This window comes from Balaenoptera borealis (assembly GCF_965194805.1).
Source record: "Balaenoptera borealis genome assembly, chromosome: 16".
Lineage (NCBI taxonomy): Eukaryota > Metazoa > Chordata > Mammalia > Artiodactyla > Balaenopteridae > Balaenoptera > Balaenoptera borealis.
Window position 1 is genome coordinate 69541669 of NC_138872.1, and position 22076 is coordinate 69563744.

The 22076-nt window shown below is 41.4% G+C and overlaps 1 protein-coding gene across 3 annotated transcripts in view; it reads left to right on the plus strand.

Moving 5' to 3' along the window:
• Positions 1-22076, plus strand: part of HS3ST4 (heparan sulfate-glucosamine 3-sulfotransferase 4) — a gene marked incomplete at its 5' end in the record, with an annotated part of 758541 nt that overhangs the window by 72257 nt on the left and 664208 nt on the right. For all 3 annotated transcript variants that reach the window (XR_014236116.1, XM_082362562.1, XM_082362563.1), the window contains one exon: positions 13868-13947. The remainder of the gene's footprint in view (positions 1-13867; positions 13948-22076) is intronic.

A 22076-nucleotide genomic window follows, 5' to 3' on the forward strand; every position in this document is an offset into this window, starting at 1 on the left:
AATCTATTTACTCAATAAATGTTTACAGAATTGAAATTGTGAGGGATACCAATGCTCCCCAGGCACTAAATCAGGGCCATTCTTTTTTAACACCATCAAAAGATACTGTCATAACATTGTCATTGATTCAGAGAATCCACTTCCAGAATTTTATCTATTAAATTTTTTTAAAACTTAATCAAAGGAATAGACATACATGGTAATGAGTCATATAATACAGAAGCACTTACTGATAAAAAGAAAAAGTTTCACCCCACCTGCAGTCTTCTCTGCAGCGGCAACTTCTTTCTAACTATTTCTGTTTGTTGCCACCAGAACTCTAAATAATACATTTACATCTCTATTTTTTGGTTTATCTACTGCAGGCAGTTTTTATTTCTTCTTTTCTATGAAAGATGAGGATTTAGTTCAGGTCACATACACTCTCCCTTCTGTCTTTCTCTTCCCAATAGTTGGTCCATTTGTTTTTAGTTCCTTAAAAATTACCTTTGTAACTTTCTATAATATAGTTTAAATGCTGTTCTCTATCCTCCCATTTCTTATTTCATCAGTGTTATTTTCCTTCATTCTTTGTAAGATGAGGACATTAGTGTTTCCTTTCCTTTTTCCTTCTGGCTCAACTTACCCTTCTATCTCCCCTCCCCTGACTGCTACCCTGTTATTTTCATATTACCAAGATGGTTAACAGCTACATTCTGTCCTTCACAGTCAAGTTCTTTGCCAGTAGGTTGACACTAAAAGCTAAACACAAACCAGCATTCTCATTATTACAATGATGTAATTATCATTCATGCCTGGACCAAGGATTGAGCTAGGACTACATTTTCCCTGCCAGTCTAAAGTCACAGCCCTTGGGTCATTCAAATAAGAATGACAAAAGCATCAAGGTTAAAAAGTTTTTATATTGTTACACCAGTTGTTTAAAATCATGCCACATTTAATTACTTTGATATTTATACCATGACTTTCTTATAATTTTTAAAGCCTGGAGTTTCTAATTGTCCCTTTACTTGTTGCCAAAAACATGATGTTCCTTTATCGAGTCTTCAACTTTTCCATTCTTTCAATTAAATCAATTAAATCAGTGCATGTCTTTGGTACACCCCTTCTTCCAGCACCTTTTGGAAGGAGTGGGACGTAGGAGGGCTGCAGATACTCTGCCTGCCATGTTGAGCCATAAGCTCCTCTACATTTTTGAAGTTTACTTAAAAAATATAATATTATTAAGTGTGATTGTGACCAAGAATGATTCCAGGTTCTGAATGATTCCCATGCCAGGCCAGGTAACCATTCTCTCATGTTGGACTTCCTCATATTTTCAATTTTGGTATTCTTTGCACCTTCATTTTCTTATCACTAAAACGGGGATAAGAAATTTAAATGAGGTCACTGGAAAAATGACCAGAAAGTATCATTCTTCACTTTTTTGTGGGGAAAAATCTATATACAAAAGCTATATACAAATTATATACAAGAGCTATATATAAGGTTATTAAGCTTATAGGAAAATAAAAATAAATTGGTAGAACACTCCCTGGGAATAGCATAGGAACATTGTAAAGTACACATCATTTTTATTATTTCCGCTATTGTGGTAGTGGCCATTAATTCATGGTCCTCTGTGATGTTCCTTGAATTGGTCTTTTTTTTTCTAACTATTTAAAACAATTTTTTATTGGAATATAGTTGATTTATAATGTTGTGTTTGTTTCAGGTGTACAGCAACATGAATCAGTTATACATATACATACATCCACTCTCTTTTTTATTTTAAGGTTCTTTTCCCATATAAGCCATTACAGAGTATTGGGTAGAGTTCCCTGTGCTATGCAGCAGGTTCTTACTAGTTATCTATTTTATATATAGTAGTGTGTATATGTCAATCCCAATCTCCCAATTTATCCCCCCTCCCCTTATCCCTGGTATTGGTCCTTGATATCAGCTTCAGGACCAAGACTTCCTGGTGACTGAGGATGGAGGCTGGAACCTCAGGTAAGCTTAGAAGCCTGCTGAACCATACACCTGACCTTTGGAGGGTACGGATATTCTCTCCTACTTCTCAGGTCTAGTGAAACGTCCCTGTGCAAAGCGTCACGTATGGAGGAGAAGAGCTCCTGGACTGTTACAGGCTTTCTTCATCTCAAAGGGAGCAGAGATCTCATTAAATCTATAGGATCTTGTCCTCTCCTTTGAAGCCAAGCAGGCTGCTTTGAGTTACTCAAAAATTAAAATGATTTGGAGGTTACTGCCCACTATCCCTTCCAGTTTCAGCTTAAAGGTCACTTTCTTAGGGAGCGCCCTCCTGACTCCATGCACTAGGTTAACTCCCCCTGCCACACACTCTCTGAGCTGGTCAGGACCTTTTCCCTTGCGAGGAGCAGGTACTCAAATCAAACTTGTTTAAGCAGAAAGGGAATTTCTTGAGTCATGTAATTAAGAAGACCATGTAGCACTCATGGATAGAACCATGGTGGATGCAGGAGCTGAAGATCTGTCATGCAGTTTGTCTGCCTTTCATCTCTCCTTACCACTGCTGCTACTGCTGCCTCTGTCCCCTCCTCCTCCTCCTTCCCCCTCCTCCTCTTTTTCTTTTTTCTTTCCTTCCTTCCTCCCTCTTTCCCTCCTTTCTCCCTTTCTTCCTTTTTAAAAAAACATGTTTTTAGCACTTTGTACCGCTGAAGTTCTAGTTCTAGTTTACAGTAACCTTACAGCCCACAGTCATGGAGGCAGCAAGTACATCTTTCTCCCAGATCCATGTGTCAAACTTCAGAGAAGATGCAAATTGATCTTTCTCATATCAAGTGCCCATCCCTGTACCAATCTTTGTAGCCAGGGGAATGGGGTACTGGCAATCCATACTTGGATAGCCTGTCTAGCTCATATGTTCACTCCAAATCACACAGAAGAATGTTTTGTTGTCTGGAAAGAGGGGTTCTGTTGTCCAAAGAGGGAAGTAAGGGTGCTGAACATACAAAACAACAGTAACCATTTTCATCAGACCCAGTACTTGCTAGCTTCAGGCCCCCTTACTTGCATGGGCATTTTTTAAATTTGCAAAAGTAAACTACTGTAAGTGCAATCCATTAAGACTCATGTCTCTCTCCACTGTGACTTGCTCTCTCCATTGCATTTCCTTCACACTGAGTAGCACTGAACAAACTGCAGGCAGTTTTCTGTAACTAAGTAGAAGCTAAGTCAGGGATGCATTTTAGTTTATGGTTAATGAAATATATTTATGTAGCTTGCAGTTACTTATGCACATGGTTAAATTGTTGCTAGCAATCCCATGATAAAAATGACTTTCAGGTATACTTCTACTGCCTACTGTGCCAACTCATGGGGTGGTGTGGCATGACAGTGCAGAGCCAAGACTGAATCCATATTTGAAATGTGCCCTTCAGTACATGGCACCAGAATTATATGGGCAATGGATGAGAAGCCAAGTTTGAAATGTGCACAGCCAAAAGCTCTTCTATAGAAGAGTCTTCCAAATCTTATAGCTCACATATGCAAGCAACTGAATAGAGGTCTTCCAACTTAGGACAAAAAATTTTCAAATTTTACTTAACATACCAGTAAAAAATGGTGAAGCTTAAAGAAACAATTAATTAAAAAATTAATTTTAATCAACCATCCTAGAAGAAATACTAAATTATCCTTCTAGTCTCTCCAAAGAAAATTATGTTACAAAATTGTCTTCATACAAAGAAGCAATCGAAAAGTTTGAGGTCAAATACCTGGGGAAATAAATATAAATATTATAATATTTTTTCCTGGATTTTGTGGCTTGTGGTATATGTCAGTATTTTTTTCTAACTTGTAATTTGTTGTGATTTCTTTACTCATTCTTAATACATACTTACTTTATGCTTTGGAGACAGTAATGCAATATAACATTTATTGACTGCTTGTTTCCCTGCCAGACACTGATTTTTGCTTTTGTTTAGAATTTATTTTTTAAAATTAATTCTTATTGGAGTATAGTTGCTTTACAATGTTGTGTTAGTTTCTACTGTACAGCAAAACGAATCAGCTATACGTACACATATATCTCCGTTTTTTGGATTTCCTTCCCATTTAGGTCACCACAGAGCACTGAGTAGAGTTCCCTGAGCTATACAGTAACTTCTCATTAGTTACCTATTTTATACATAACGTCAATAGTGTATATATGTCAATCCCAATCTCCCTAGAATTTATTTTTTAATTTACATATATAATTTTGGTGTATAGTTCTGTGAGTTTGACAAGTATATAGATATTTACTTTTGCATCTAATTTTGTACTTGTAATTTTGTATTTTTTTTAGAGGACACTCCCTCCTCCCCAAATTATATAGGCTTCCAGCCCCACAAAAGTTGAGCTTGCTTTGCTCAACTTCCTCATTTATTATCTAGCTTTCTTGTTAGACTCTAAGCTTGGTCATTGTCTATTTTCCTCATTCCACTTAAGTCAGCATCTACTACAGTGCCTGGCATATAGAAGGTGTTCAATGTGTATATAAGGGAAATTGTGGGAATACAGTTCTTAGCAAACTCCTCAATCCTGGGACATATGCAATGCCTGTTGTGAGGAGTTTGGCATCGCTTGGGCCACTGTGACGTGTTCCTAGGAATACCTACCAATGTTTCTGTGGTTCCCTAGGTTGCTGTGCTTTCTTATTCTCTTCTGCTATTTTTCTACCGATAAGGTTCAACATTCACCTATCAGGTCTTATTTTCTCCAGCCTTAGTTTGCAAGATTGGAATTTTATCTTGGTCCTTCTTCCTGAATTTCTGCTCAGGCCATTTAGGGTCCCAGTTTTCTCTCTTAAGTCTGGAGGCCTGATTCTGAATTCTAGCCCCATGGGAGGGTTTCATAATCTTGGCCCGAACTCCTTGGTGTTCATTGCACTCCTGTCTCTATTTCTAAAATGTGTTCTCTGTGGAGGTCCAGACTTAGGGAACTTGTTTGGACTTCTTATCATTTCTTGGATCCATGATTAATTAATTCCTTCAACAAATTTTTATTGTATACTCTGTGCCAGGTAGTGTGCTTAGGTGGACAAAACAAAAATTATCCTTGACTCCACAGATCTTTCGATCTAGACTGGACTGGGTGAGGAGAGAGAGACAGAGAGAGGAAACAAGTATCTAAACCGACAGATGAAACTATTACAAGTTATGATAAGTGCTCTAAAGACAATAACCATGGCACTGAGATAAAGAATAATTGAGCAAAAAGGGGGGGGGAGGTGTGTGGCCAAAGATAGAGACTCTGAATAGGAGACCAGACCTGAGACCCAAGGGATGAGAAGATGTCAGCCATGTGACCAGTGGAGAAAGTACATTCTGGACAGAGGGAGCAAACTGCATGAAGATATCTAGGTAGGGAAGGGCTTTGTGGGCCTGAGGAACTGATTAAGGCCAGTCTGGGGAGAGGATGGTGTTGGAGGGAAGATGAGGTTGCAGATAGGGGCCAACTGGTACAGGGCATTTAGACCTTGATAAAGACTTTGGATTTTCTTTTCTGGTTTCATGGTAAAACCTTTAAGGGTTTAAGCAGGGAAGAGACCTGATGGGATTTATGTTTTGAGAAGATCCTCCTGTTTAGTGGAGAATAGGTGCTAGGGCAGGGCTGCCCCTAGCATCACCCCAGTGGGTACCCTTTATGTAGACTGCACTGTGAATGGTACCCCCTGGGGTTGGACCCTGGCAGCAGCCCTTCTAAAAAGGCAGGAGTGGAAGGGGAAGACCATTTCAGGCAGTGGTTCTCCACTCGGGCTGCATGTTACACTCCCCTGGGGCGGGGGTAGTTTCTAAAGAACACTGATGCCCAGCTGCATCTCCACTCTCAGGCTATTTAAGATCAGAACCTGTGGGAGTGGGGCCCAGGAGTCAGTGTGCAGCCAGTGTTGAGAACCGCTGCTTTGGAAGACTGTCACAGCAGCCCAGGCAGGAGATGATGACCATCTGGACCAGAACTGTGGCAATAAAGAGTGGAATTTGAGATATATTTTTGAACAGAATAGAGAGGCTCGGCTGAATGTGGAGAGGGGGTGAATGGGAAGAAACGAGGATTACTCCCAGGTTTCTGGCTTGGGCAATTATTAGCAATACAGTAAGTCCCCTACATACGAACGAGGTCCGTTCTGAGAGCGCGTTCATAAGTCCAGTTTGTTCGTAAGGCCAACAAAGTTAGCCTAGGTACCCAACTAACACTATCGGCTATATAGTATTGTACTGTAATAGGTTTATAATGCTTCTCACACAAATAATACATAAAAAACAGACACAAAAAATAAAAACATTTTTAATCTTACAGTACAGTACCTTGAAAAGTACAGTAGTACAGTACAACAGCTGGCATACAGGGGCTGGCATCGAGTGAACAGGCAAGAAGAGTTACTGACTGGAGGAGGGAGAGGAGGTGGGAGATGGTAGAGCTGAAGGATCATCAGCAATAGGAGACGGAGGGCAAGCTGCAATTTCACTCACGCATGACGCTGATGGAACGCACGTTCACATCTTTGAAATTTCGCAAATTGAAGGTTCATATGTAGGGGACTTACTGTAGTTCTCAAACTCTAGCATGCTTCCGAAACACCCAGAAGACTTGTTAGAACACAGATTGCTGTACCCCACCTCCAGAGTTTCTGATTCTGGGTGGGGTTTGAGAATTTGCATTTTGAATAAGTTCCCAGATGATATTGTCAATCCAGGGACTATTTTTACCCCAAGAGGAGAGCTTTTAAAATGCCCAATCAGGCCACATACCAGTGAATTAAATCAGAATCCCTGGGTGTGGGATCCAGACACTAGTACTTTGGAATCACTTGAGAGCTTGTTTAATACGCTTAAGTCTGGCCAATCCCCAGATTTTAAGTTAATTGGTCTGGGGTAGGGCTTGGAAACCGATATTTTAAAAGCTCCCTCAGAATTCTTCTAATCTCATGTCACAGCTTTGAAAGCCAGAGCACCAGTTGGGTGGTGATGTCATGTGCTGATATAGGTACAGGTGTTCTCTCCAACTCTCCACCATGGTTTCAGAAGTCACCCACCTCAGAGGAGCTTGCTGTCACTGCCCTAGACATATGAGGTTCTTAAAACATCTGGACCAAAAGACAGAGCTCCCTCCTTTTCCTTTCTTGCTGTAAACACATGATGTACAATCCCCAGGGAACCAGTTGTTAACTCAGTCCCCAGAGAATACAATAGAATGTGTTACTGGGAATAGCTGTGCCCCATTGTATCCTCTGTGCCTAGCACAGTGCCTGAGCCACAAAAGCATTAAATATGTATTTATTGACCAAATATTATAAAAATGAAAACTTTCTGAAAAATGAAAAACGCTCAGGAGCTTTGGAACTTTAAATATTAGCACTCACCAACGAGTTCCATAAATGCCTATGCTGGTTGTGAAACTGAGATTTTGATGTGGGTCCCACCGCAACATGCTCAGGTGAAGTCAACTTCGACTCAACAGCTTCCAGGCCACGAGGAAACAGACAAGCTTGCAGAACCCTTGAGGAGTTTCAGGGGGGTTGTCTTGTCAGGGAGAACACATCCTCATGGTATATCTAATGTAAGAGGCCAGGTGCCACATGCTCTGATATGTTCTCCATCAAGGCATTCATATGACGCCCCTAATGAATTCACAACCACCATCCAGGTTATGCAAGAAATGTCACTCCTCTTTATTTGATTAAATTCCACGCTGAACCAGCAACCTGCTTAGCTGGTGGGAAACTCTATGTTCTCTTTATTGAGCGTCACTTTACTCTTCTGACTTGCCCTGTGGGCGTGGGGTTTTAGGTTCAGTAAAGTATTTGGGGAGGTTCTTTCTAGTCTTAGTCGAGACTCTTTACCTGTAATAATAAGCCCATACGGCACCTTGAAATTGGGACGTTCCGCCTCCATTCTGTGCCTGGGCATGAAAAACTTCACTGGGGCTGAAAGTCTGTGTGTGTCCAAGGCCCAGCCTGGCTGAGTGTACCACACACAGTCCTACCAAGTCTTTCAGGCTCTGTGGGGCTGTGGATTAATAATCCCACTACTAAGGATCCCATCTCTTTCTTTTTGTGGTGGAATCTCTCTCCTCTCAGCTTTTCCTCTTACTCACCATCCTTGGGCACGCACCATTCTCCTATCCTTCTCCAGGATGCCCACCATCATCTTCCTGGTGATCTTAGGTTTTCACAAAGGCCAGAGAGAGAGGTTGTCTTTCAGGAACTTTGACTTTCTGCTCTAAAAACACTTTGAAGAAAGACAAAACAAAGGCCTGGCTACCTTCTTAGACTAAGAGAGGGAGAAGTTCAGATTCCAAAGCACAAATGCACTCTTGTTCTTGTAATTCTTCAACACATTAACATCTCAATAAATTATCTTGCCACAATGGTAATTTGGAATAGTCTGTATCTCCGGGCATCAAACCATTCTAGATGTCAATGTGATGTAATTTCCCAGGGTTTCTGTGGCTGTGGGTGTGGGGATAGCCTCTGAATCCCCTTGACTCTGTCAGTAACGAGATCTCTGCTGACTTGGAAAACTTCTTGCAAACAGAACAGTCACAAATCTTCACAGGTAAACATCTGCACAGCTCTGTGGATTGTTCTGGAAGCTTTCTCTTAACATTAAATTGGCATTTCATCAGAACATCACTTACTAGTCAGAAGTGTTCCTATTCAAAGGCAATACAATCTAATTCTCTCTGCAAAATAGGCCAGATTACACTAATGAATCTCTCTAGAGGGAAGATTTATCCGAATTTGAGTGTCATTAGTAAATGCGGCCCAAATAAACATTTCCTGGGTGCCAAGGGCCGAGGACTCAAGGAGAGAAATATCCTCAAGGAACTCAGCTTAAGGGGGAAATAGCCTCACAATTTTTAAAATATGAGGTGATAAAATATGAATAAAAGGCTCTGGTGCATAGTGGAAGAGCCAATAGAAAATTCATAGAAGAAATGACCTTTGATCTGGGTTGTGAAGGACACTTGAATATTTTTCAGGTGGGGATGAGAGAGAGGGCATTCCAGGAAGGAGAGCAGCCAGAGCAAGGGGACCAGGACAGAGCTCTGCACACTCCGTGTGGCGGGGTGTCCGAGCGTTTGTGTGTGCCAGGGCGAGCATTGGGAAACGAGGAGCAGGGGATGGTCGGAGGTGGTTTTCAGGAGGAGAGCAGGGAGTATAAGAAGTTTCTCTAAATCTCTTGCCGAAAGTGGGGTCTGGCTGCTCACCACTCTAAAGCCAGCACTTGAGAGGCGAGGTTGGTGGAAAGGCAAGTTTGCTGTCTTCTGGAGGCCAGCAGCTGGGGGTGGGGTGGGGTGGGAAGGCTGAACTCCTGTCCAAAGGCCGAATCCCCACTGACAATCCGTGGGCAAGAGCTTTTAAACGGGAGTTTCAGGGGTGTAGAGGTGGAGGGAAGAGGCTTCATGCAGAAACAGCACAGTCAGCTCTGACAGTCGTCTTGAAATTGGTCCTGCGGTGGTCTGACCAGCATCATCTTGATTGTTTCAAGTACAGTTAACCTTCAGTCCTAGGGTCGGTTTGTTCCCATTTCCTTGAGGCCAATTCTCGGAATTGTGGCAGCTTATGTCATGGCTACAGACTGATCATCATGTAGTTAACTTCTTCCACCTGGTAGGGGTTTCAGTATCTACAAGACAGCTCACGGGATATGGCTCAGAATATTATCTATAGCCCTTGAGAAGGAACTAAAGGTCCTTGACTTTGTTAATGACTAAATTATTATTATTATGTCCTGTTTGACTGCTTTCCTTTGCTTCTGTATTTTCTCACTTCTCTTATTAAAATTATTCTTTGGCTAAAGTTTTTTTACAGACAAAAGGCAAGTGGAGGACATGGCAGGGAAGGACCACAGGGTCCTGCTCTGTTTCAGATTGAACCTAGTTTTATGACTGACATGTAAATCTTTTATGTAGTTTCTCAAATAATGCTATCAGTAAGGCAATGACTACTATGACTGCTACTGTTACTACTGGTATAGAGTTAGTGTTTGTTGCTCTCTTACTAGGTCTGGATTTGACTGTATTTTAGAGATTGTCTTACTTGATCCTACCGTCTCAATGAGTAGTTCTCCTATAATCCTCGTTTTATAAATGTTGCTCTCCATATTCTCACATGTTACTTTCTGTTCTGGCTAATATTCCAGATGCCTAAGAAGCTCATGTGTTTCTGTGTGACTGGCTTATGCCTTCAGTCATATAGGTTTTGTCCTTGTTTTTAATTTTCTTTTTAGAAGATCAAAAGCCCTGTTTTGAGGCAAAATGAAGTCGCCTGGCATGGTGTCCCCTTACATCTGTTGCTATACCACTGGATGTTTTGACCTCACCATTTTGACCCCTTTGTTTTGACTTTGGGAACACTTGTTCCTGCTCTTTTGACCCTGAGAACATTTTGAATCCAAGACTTGTAATTAGAATCATATCAACTCAGATGGACTTTCCATTCAGAAAGTGTTTTCCGGAGTAAATTCCGTTGAGCCAATTTAATCCCTTGATCAATTTTCTCCATAGCAGTTAAACCATTTCCAAAAATGTTAACTCATACTAAAATTATTTTCATTTGGATCAATTCTTTTCCATTTAAAATTTGAAACAAAATTTGATGTATTGATTAGGTGTTATCCAAGCAAATTTTATTGATTCTGGCTTCTACTTTGTGTAATAGTCCTTATTTCTATTAAGTCTATTTTTTTCCCTGGGTCAAAATATACAAATCTAATTTTTTTAAAAAACAAAATTTGATTCTTCTGTCAATTTGTAGTCAGTAACAAGTTGTGTTTTGTGGTTTTCACTGTTATCAGTTTCATTTAGCATTGATTATTTATACCAGTAATTTAAAAATCCACCCATCACAAACTGAATTAAAATAATGATGCTTTCTATTTCTTATTCACAGGAAATTGTGAAAATTGTTCCGTGCACATGTGTATGAAAGAAAAAAAGATTAAAGAGAGAGAGAGAGGAGGGAGAGGAACAGAGTAGGAGAAGGAGGAACAGAGTAGGAGGAGGAGGAAAGAGACAGAGATAGAAATAGAGATGTAGAGAGAAAGACACAGATGAAAGTGAGACCTAGCAAATGAGAGAGAGAGGAAAAGAGAGATTGAGAGGGAGATTGGTTGAGACAGAGGAATGCTGTTTGCCAAGCTTTCAAAACTTTGTCAGAATTTAAATGTCCATGGGGGTCAAAATGTCAGGGTATGAGAGCAGTGTTTGCTACTGATCAGTGATGGAGAGTAAGGTCGTCCTGAGCAGAGGAGCTGAGGTTCTCACTAGCCTTAGGGAGGAGCGCGGAGGAAAGGTCTGAAGCCAGCAAGAGTATCCAGAGAGCAGCATGCAAGGCACTGCTTGACAGTACGGCTCTCCAGATTCACTACAAAAATACAGACTGCTAGGCAATGCCAACCTGATATCCAAAATCACTTGAAATAACCTGCAGCTGAGAGTCGTGGACTCCTGTTGTCTTTAGCATTTTCAAGATGAGAGGCCATTGGTGTGGATTTACATTGTATCTTACAAATCCAGTAGAAAAGAGGGCTGGTGCCTTCCAGAACCTCATTTTCAATGACTCTCCATTTCCTATCGGATGAAGTTCAACTTCTGTTAACGCAGAATACTAGATCCTTCACAGTCTGGTAGGTGTCCACCTCGCAAGCATCCATGCCAGTGGACACTTCACTTAGGCTGCTCCGAATGTTTACTGTTCACAGAGCACTGTGATGCCTCCTTGCTCTCTCCATGTTAGTTTTGCCTGGAATTCCGTTTCCTGCTCTTCTGCCTGGAAAACTCATACATATCCTTCTGAGCCCTTCTTGAAGGGCTCAGAATTAGGTAGAGGGTGGAAGAGACGTGGTGGTGGGGGTACTGTTTTGAATGTGAAGCACAGGGGAGTGACTGGGACACACTGTGTGCTGGGGGCAGACAGAGAGGGGCTTGGAGGTAATCCAGGACTAGGAGGGGAACTAAGAGAAACAGGCAATTAGGAGGGATTGGGGACACAGTAAGGTCTGAAGGAGATTGGGGAGATGCAGACTTAGACTTGGAGGACGTTACAGAGAATGTGAGGGGAGGGAGGCTGTGAAGAATTGGATATGACTAGAGGTAGCTGGAAAGCAGTAGAGGTCAGGGCTGGGGAGAGTCTGTTGTACACACCTCTGTCCTCTATAGCACCCCATGAAGACCCTAATACAGCACTGAACACATTGGGTGCTGGATGCTGTGTCACTTGCCTTCCGTAATCTGTGAGCTCCTCTCTCAGCGCTGGGCCATGGTTGGGAGAAGTGTGCAATGACTGAGCCTCCATCCCCATGGGAGAAACTCTCTGTAAAGAAGGAATGAGCTGGGAGGCAGTACCCCCACCCCCCGCCCAGTCTTTAGGAGGTACCTGCTCATCTTTCCGCAAGACAATCTCTACCACATCACTAAGCTATGCTGTTAAAGCACCAGAAGACCACTAGTTCTGATTCAAATTCCCCCCAGCATTCTTCTCCATGGCACCTGTTCATCTCCCTCACTGGGTAGAACCCAGGTTGTGAAACTGGAGGTCTTTACCTGAATTTTCTCTTGAACTTAAGGTCTCATTAGGTTCTTTGCCTGGGCTCTGTCCTGGGCTGAAGGTGAAGTTCATTTGCTAAAAGTTAGGAGCTAGGTTGAAAGAGAAGTGTAAAGTGAATTCACCTAATAGGGACATTTGGAGGAAAAAGTGTCTGTGATTCTCTTATGAACTGCTGCATGTGACTTGTGTGACCTTGTGTAAGCCATTTGATCTGTCTGAGCCTGAGTTTCTACATCTTCAAAATGGGGATCAAATAGCTATCTTGTAGAGCTGTCGTAATAAGTAAATGTGTTATGGTACATTTAATGTTTATTTTTTCTATTTAGATTCTAATACTGTTTCAATTGATTTTTCTGTCTGGTTTAAGGTTGGAATTTAACTTAATTTTTCCCTGAATGAATAGAAAATTGTACAAAACACCTTTTATTGAATAACCCCCTCTTGCCTTCATCAATGAGAAATTCCATTTTTACCATACACTGAATTCTGATCTGTCCATTTCTGGGCACTCAAATTGTGTTCTATTAATCCATTGGCCTACTTCTGGGCTAGTGTCTTACTGTTTTAGTATGGCGGTTTCACAATCTGTTGTGATGTGTGATCCTCTATCATTGTTCTCCTATTACGAGATTTTCTTGGGCTGTTCTTAGGCGTATGTTTTTCCCCCCTAGATGAAGGTTCTTATTGAGTTACTAAATTTTTTATTTGGAAAATACAGTTTTTAAAAAAAATGATCTCGCTGCTTTTTAAATGTAACACCATTTTTACTTGAAAGAACAATGACAGATAAATGATGGTTATTCAGATATGGGTATTTCCTGAGAATGAATGAAGTTAGTCTATAACTTTAAGGAAGGCAACTGACAGTATTGCAGATGCTCAGGTTCATCCTCCAGGAGAAAATTAGAGTTTCAAAAAATGTGTATGTGCCACCCACCATGAGCTCAACAGCTTCCCAATTCTTAAAGACATTTCTGATGAAAAGGGTGATATTAACTGATGCAATTTAAAAAATGTTGCATAATGAAATGCATCACCTTTTGGAAGTTCTGCATAGCTCAGTGAACCAATAATTTCCAAATGACCAATGCATGATGTTGCAAAATCTTGCAAGTAAAAGACCCATCAAACTATATGATTTACCAATGTATTTTAATGTAGCAGAATATGAAAAGTTCGTTGATAGGATTTCATAGTCTGTATTGCAAATAACCCTTAAGAAAATAAGCGCTTGTCAAGTTTGGGGATTGTTTCAAAGAAGAATATCCATAATTATCTGAAAACATTGTTACAATACTATTCTCTTTTCAGTTACACATCTGTGTGAGGCCGGATTTTCCTTATTGCTTCAACCAAAACAACATATCACAGAAGACTGAATGCAAAAGCAGGTAAGAGAATCCAGCTCTTTTCTATTAAGTCATATGTTAAAAAGATTTGCAAAAAGTATGCAAAACAACACCACTCTTCTTGCTAAATGTTTTGTTTTGGAACAAACTATTCTATATATTTATTTGTTTTATTATTTTATTCTTCATAAAGATATTTTATTATATTACCATGTAATGAATTAGTTATTTTTAAGTGAACAAATAGATTAAAATTTTAAAAAATTCTACTTTAATTTCTAATGTAGTAAAATTTGCTACTTGTAATACACACAAACAGATTTCTCTAAGACTGTAAAGGGATCCTGAGATCAAAGTTTGAGAACTACTGGTCTAGGCTATGCTGCTGTCCGCCAGGCCATGAGCTGCAGGTGGCATCGCTAAAAATATGGAAACAGCCTGGGTCCCTGAGAAGATCCCTACAACTCACATTGGATTGTTATGTAAATGAGAAATAAACCTTCACTGTGTTAAGCCCCTTAGGTTTGGTAGGATAGCCTAGCCTAACCTGCCTAATGCACACACTCAGATCTGCGCTTTAGGGAGATGATTTCGGAGGTGGTGTGAAGGACTGGTTTGGGATGGGGATGAGGATTCAGGATGAAACTGAAAACAGGGAGATGAATTGTGAAGTCATTTCAGTGGTCCAGTCCAAGGTCTGAACTGAGGCTATGGTAGAAGGCTACAGAGAGGGAGGAACAGCTATAAGATGCCTCAAAGACAAAATTAGCTGTACTTGGTTAGCAGTTGTGGGGAGGTAGGAGGAGAAGGCAGAGAAGTCTTTTTTTTTTTTTTTTTTTAATTTTTATTTATTATTTATTTATTATGTTTATTTTTGGCTGTGTTGGGTCTTCGTTTCTGTGTGAGGGCTTTCTCCAGTTGCGGCGAGTGGGAGCCACTCTTCATCGCGGTGCGCGGGCCTCTCACTATCGCGGCCTCTCTTGTTGCGGAGCACAGGCTCCAGACGCTCAGGCTCAGTAGTTGTGGCTCACGGGCCCAGTTGCTCCGCGGCATGTGGGATCTTCCCAGACCAGGGCTCGAACCCGTGTCCCCTGCATTGGCAGGCAGATTCTCAACCACTGCGCCACCAGGGAAGCCCGAGAAGTCTTAAGAGGTTGAATTTTGGTCCCTGGGGAAATAGTGAAATTATTTATAAGATCAGTAACTCAGTATGCCTAGAAGAAATTTTATGTGTTTTGAAGGGAAAGGAAATGATGATTTCCATTTTGAACACTTGAGTTTGTGTTGCCTGTGGGCCATGCAGAGATAAGCATAACAAATACTTATGGTTCTTACTATGTGCTATGCATTATTTTAGGCACCAAACGTACTAACTCATTTAACATACACCACAATCTTAAGGAGGTACTCATATTCTCCCCACTTTATAGTCATGGGAGACTGAGGCATGGCAGTGAAGTGATTCATCCAAGTGAAGTGATCACCCAGCTAGTAAGTGACAGACTGGTGATTGACACCCAAGCACTCGGGTCTTAGACATTACTGTGTTATTTAGACATTATGTCATTCTGTCTCTTTATGTTATTCTATCCTTACGTTATTCTATCTCTTGATGCTCAGTAGCTAGTTAATAATCTGAGTCCTGGGTTCAAAGAGAGTTCTGGGTTGTTCCAAACATTAGATTGTGTATTTGTAAATTCCATCAGAAAGTCACTTACGTCAGCAAGGATAATACTTTCCACTCTTTCCGTCTGTCTGGCCACATCAGGAGCAGCAGGATTGAGTTAACCCCGCTAAACAGCCCTAGCCTGATGGCCCATCTGAAGGTATGGCAACTCCTGTTAGATTGCCCCACTTCACAGAAGGAGAACCCAGGCTGTCACAAGCCGGCTCAGAGGACCATGCCTTTAAAACAAACAGGGGAATGTCTGTGAAAGAATGGGGGTAGCCACCAGGGTTTTCCAAGAACTGCAAGGATTCATCTTTGCTGAGTTGTCTTCGAGACTCTGGATGAATGAGTGCCCTGCACTGCCCACCTCCAGGGGGCGTCATTCACGTCTTATTCTGTTTGAATGGTGAGCTCTGGAGTTGCTTCGTGCACCGACATACCTCACTCTTGCCATTAGCATCAGTTTCCCGTTTTCCTGTGGACCGATTTTTGAGTAACTATGTTAATATTTGGCATCCGTTCTTGTATTAACCTGACAATGGTTAGGTCCTCAAGTCTGCTCTTACCTTATCAAGCAAGATTTGGAATCTAATTTATGCTTATATCAAATCACAGTGTTTTGGCTTTTCCACTCCTATTCGATGTTTCCCGCTCATAATGTAGGTGCCTCAGTGTCTGAGTGAGGAAAGAAAAGAAAGCTCTCAGTACAGCCCAGGAAACTCTACCTAATACTCTGTGATATTCTGTGATAATATTCTTTTCTCTGTATGAGAAAAGAATCTGAAAAAGAATGAATATGTGTGTATATATATAACTGAATCACTTTACTGTACACCTGAAACTAACACAACATTGTAAATCAACTATAGTCCAATAAAATTAAGAAAAGAGATATCTAGGAAAATAATAAGTTATCAAAAAAAAAAAAAAAAAGCTCTCAGATTTTCACATTCTCTGTGGGGCAGTGTGAGGCTTGTGCAGGGGGCAGGGAGGGAGGGGTCCTGATGGACATCTGCCCTCTCCATTTAGGAGACCTTATAGGGGAAGTAAAAAGAACATCCCCAGGACTTTAGTCATCTCAAGTCCCCTGCAACCCCATCCTAAGGAGCCTCTGTTAGAGCTAGGATAAAATCCACAAGAGATTTGTTTCAAGATGTACCGACAGTTTCCTCAATTTATAGCCTAAGTCAACTGAGGACCGTCGGCTCTTTCAAGGTAAGTGTACAATGGGCAGATGTGAAGTGCCAGGATGCCTCATTGAAACGAAAACTTTATTTCTTTGATTCAGATCCATATGTGTAGCATGCTTCCTATGTTCTAGTCGCTTTCATACAATTTTTTGAAGTCATTATTTGTATGCCAGATGTCAGCTGCCTGGGTGTTGCTACAGCCTTCAGCACACTGGGTTTACCCCGTCCTCTGAAATGTACATAAAATTGGTGTTGGCCTTGTAAACGTTGGAGTTCCCTGGGGAGAGGAACGGCAGCCTCTCTTTATAGAGGTGTGGGCAGGATGAAGGAGCCAGCAAGAGCTGGTGAAACACACAGGAATAGCAACAGTGGGGAGCCATTACCACTGTGGGGGAGGGATGAAGGGAGAAGCAGTGTTACTGGAACCTGAAGGCCCTACATGTGGGATGGGGCCAGCCAGCCAGGAGTGGTGGTGGTAGGTGGGCTGAACCAGAGCCTAGCAGGGGGCCAGGTGTAAATACCACACCCTGCTCTGTCTCCTCTCACTCTCTGAGCTCTTGCTGTCACCTCCCACTGGCTGCTTCTATCCAACAGGTAAGGGATACCTGGGGATTCAATCTGCAGAAGTCATTACTCCCTAAACACAGAGTAGAACAGTGAAGAGTGTAGAATGGGACTGGCACCACTTTCAACCCCATATATGGTAGAAAACCCATTTTTTTCTAGAAGTTCTTAGGGGGACTTATGCTAGAAGCAGGAAAGGAGACCCAGAAGAAACTAGGTTACACTGTCGTAAACAACCAACCTCTGCATCTTACCGTGGCTTGCCGTTGTATCGTTGCCACGCAGGGCTCAGCTCCATGTGGTCTCTCGGGCCCAAGCTAATGGTGCTCTGCCTTCTGGTAGGTTCTAAAGGGAATAGGAAGTCTTCTCAGTGCTGAGGGTGAAAGAGAATTGTGCATGTGCTTTTCACTGCTTCATTGTGAAAATGACAAACATCCCCTCCACTCACATTTTATTGGTCGTCTCTTATTTTCTAACTTCCGTTCCCTACCCTACTTGAAATCCCTTCCTCTCTCCTTTGAATTTCTCCCTTCTTCCCATTAGCTTACTTGATGCTAAATTCCTGTTCATTCCTTATTAAAAAATTTAGTTATCTCTTTTTTACTTACCCCAGATGAACCTGGTTTTGTTTAGAATGTCTCGTTTTATAAACCAAACTACCTACTGAAATATGTTCTTATGAAAAGATAGATCAGTTCCCTTCTCAGAGGAATTTGGAGGTCACCTTTTAAGGAGACTCATTTTTGTTCCTTCATTTCTCCATAATAATTTCTCCATTAAAAAATGACAACTGAGAGTCAGAGAAGAGGAGTGAATTACTTATGGTCATACAGGATTTGACTGATTTCCTAACTCTGCGCCCATAGCTCTTTTCTTGATCCTGTACCATCTCCCTCTCTGTATTTTCTTCTTGGAAAAACCACCCTTAGCTTAATACCATCTGCCTGGTTTTTCTTTAATCTTGTGCAGTTGAGCTCTGCATATAAAGAAGCCAACACCTTGGTGAGAATCGTTAATTTTCAGAAGCTTTTATTTCAGTGACTCCAAAGATAATTGCTAAAAATAGGTGCACTCCCTGCAAGACACAGTTAAAATCAACTCATTTTGTGGTCAGGGTTCCCAAAGGAGTGAAGATGTGCAGAGAATGCAAGTGTTTCAGCAGCCGTGACAAATCTCCCCCACGGATGGGCGTGCAATAAATAATGATCTCTCAGAGGCAGCCTTTGGTGCTCGGAGTTGGGGTGGGTGGGTAGAGATGCCTGGAGATGTCCAGATAGGCTTAGGTTTTTCCAAAAGGGAACATGCATCATTTCCCATGAATGCAGGAGTGCAGTGGGAGAGAGGTTACTGGGGACCTCACACTTGGGATTATGGGTATTTCAGAACTCCACGAATATCTTCTCTGTGTGTGAAACCTTCAGTTTATGTTGGTAATACTCTTTAGCATCTGAAGCAGACCTCCCTACTGGTATAAGTTCAAGGTCTAAAAGAAATTAGCAGCCAGTCCTATTTTCTCTACTCCCCACTTTGGCCCAGCGAGGAAGGTAGTTCTGTTAACTCTTCTGCTTTTTAATAAGTGTGGGGAGGAAGCTTATGCACTCGGGCAAGACTTGGCTTACCTCCTTGTTCGGTGTACCAGTGGGCATGCTTCCATCCTTCCTTCTCTCTGTCCGTGGTTTTCCTCCTTCCATCTCTCCCCGCCTCTCTTTCTCCTTCTCTATGTCTCTCCCTGCTTCTCTCTATCTCTCCTCCTTCCTCTTTTGGACCTTCCTTCTCCCAGGTACAACAAGGGTTGGCATGTCTTTCTCTTTCTTTTATTTTTTTTGTTTAATAACATTGGAATTTTATTATTAAACATATTTAAACATTTGACATTTCAGAGGAGTGATATTTAGTCTTCACTGTAGCTGCTGGATTGTTCTAGCAGTCACTAAAACACATGTTTCTCAGTTTTTCAAGTGAGAAACGTAGAGAAGCAAAGTATCTTGAGGGTAATATCTCATTTTTTTCTAACACTTTCTTTTCTTCATATTCTTTTTCAAAATTTATTTACTTATTTTTATTGAATGTCTTTCTCCTTTTGAAGATCAGGCAGCCTCGCCTGTGTTTGTTCCCACTTCTCAGCCTGTAACTAGGTGGGTAAATCTGGATTATACTGGCCTCAAAGCACAGATTTGTAAGGAGAGCCATGTAATGCTCTCCAGCTCAGCTAAGTTAAGAACTCATTCCTCTCTTGATCCTCTTCTGGGTCTTTGCATCTTTTCCTGAAATTGGTTAGGATCCATATAGGGAGGAAAGGGCATGACTGATGTCCCTGAATTTTCAACATATAGAGAGTTGGCTGGGAAGTCTTAAAAATTCCACACAAGGGGGAAAAAAATAAGAAAGCATAAAAAGAAATGAAAAAAGTTTCCACACAGGGGGAAAAAAAAAAGAAAGCATAAAAAGAAATGAAAAGAAATTCCACACAAGGACTAGCACTTGAGGAAAAAAAGCAATGTGGTAATAGATGCTGTTGATGGGGCCCCAAAGGCCAAGGTCAGCTCTTGGAGGCAGAAGGTTTTAGCAACTGGAAGACTTTAGTATGGATGAACATCAGGGGCCTTTAACCTGAGTTCCAGCACCTTATTTTGTAGACACAGGTGGTTTTGACAGATTTGGGTCATATATTTGTAGTTTCAGCAGAACTTCAGCTGGGGCCCTCAGACTCAGGGCCTGGGGTTAGGGAGAGAAGAGGCTCATCCTACGGGGTCAAGAAGACTTTTCTAGGTACTGAAACAAGCAAAGGTTCTTGTCTTGGTTGGAGATACTTGTATTTTTCTTGAGCCAAGTTTTTCTCAGCTACCTTAGGAATAGCTGTGTTGGAAAAGGCAAGGTCTTATTAAGAGCTAGAGGAACTTTCCTCAACATGGGCTTCTCCTTAATCATAGCCACAAGACAAGAGAGCCAGTGTGAAGACTGGGTGGATGTATTTTGTGCATCTGCTCCATGCGCTTGGCTCACCTCTAATTTCAGTGTTGGTGCTGGAGGACCATTCCCGTGGATGCTGGCAATATTCTGCTAGTATCTTATCTCCTCCTTTACACCTCAGTGTATTTTTCTGAAGCCACATGACAGCCTGGAAGAGCAGGGAAGTTAACAAACCCTGAGGTAACCCTCAAAGGATAGGGGATGGGAGAGAGTGAACAAAGACCCCTGCCACCTGTCCTTCATAGGGACAATCCTGAGGTGCAGTACTGTTCCTCAAAAGGTCACCAGTGGGGTTGAGTCCCAGCTGCCCACAGCATTAACCAGCTCAGAACTGCGCCATTGTGACGGTTACCCTTTTCCTGCCTCATTCTCACCACCCCCTTACTGTTGCTTCCAGGGGTTACATTCCAAATCAGTACTCAAGTCCTCAGCTATTACTGCTTTCAAGGGGACCAAATTAAGACACTAGATGATCCCTTGTGTGTCAAATGCTTGGAGGACTAAACTTTGGCTAGTGGAATTCTAGTTGATTTCTTTCTCCCTTTATCTTGTTTCTCATCCAGCGTTAAGGGACTATGAGTGTCGAGTTCAGAGAAAGTAAGAAAATAGGTGGTAGAAAGGGGTTTTTAATGCTACCTTTTCAGTAGCTTGGGGAATTAAAAAGTAGGAAAGGCAAGATTTGGGGCAAAAGCATATGACAGAGATCATCACTTTTATTTGAATTAGTGCTAGCAGAAGCAGTACTGGGACTTTGCCAACCATGGGAATTATTAAATTTTTAGATCTTTCCCAGTGGTATGAGGTTAAAAAATAATGGTGTCATATTTATTGTTTTAATTCATATTTCTTTAATTATAGTTAGAGTATTTTTCCTTATATTTATTCATCATTGTTATTTTTTTTTCTGTAAGCTGAATATTCCACAAATTATTTAACAAATCACTTAGATGATATTTAGGTCAAGCCCTCTTTCTAACTGTTATAAGAAATGCTACAATATACATATGGAAAAACACCCGGTCTTCCTCATTACTAAAGTATAGCACATTGAAAGAACAATGTCATTTTTTCTATACATTTTTGTTGCAAATATTGAAATGTTTGGTAACACCGATGTATACAGTTTTGCAGGGGAACTGGCACTGAGATTGTGCAAATTGGTACACTGTTTTGAAGGCACTTGGACAATTTCTATCAAAATTTAAGATAAGCCTATTCATTGTTGCAGTGTTTCAAGAAAATTTGTCCTGCAAATATGCTTACGTGAGGTCCTAACTATTATGCTTTATTGAGTGTGAGGTATGTGTGTGTGTGTGTGTGTGTGTGTGTTAGTCTATGAGTGAAGAATACATTAGCCAAGATGGAGAATTGATAAAGACTTCTGGCTCCTTCCTGAATTTATCCTGGAGATGTTGCAGAAGTAAGAGAGAGATTTATGGATCCTAGAAAGGAACTAAAACTATGGGATCATTTGGAGAGCATGAAAATGATAGAGTGTCGGTATGAAAAGGTACAGAGAGGTCCAGATGCCACAGATGGCAGGTAGGCAGGGTGAGAATGTCAGAGTTGGCCCCCTCTTTGCTATTGCAGGCAGGGAAACAGTGCTTCAGCCCAGTGCTAACCTGAGGCAGATGGAATAATAACAAGACAGGGCTGGAGTTCTGTGGGGGTGGTAAGCTGATGGCAAGGATGGCTGGTGAGCTGTCTGACCTCTAGATAATCCCAACAGAGAGTGGCAGCCCATGGAGAGCAGTGTTGTCTGCAGCCTAGAATCTGGT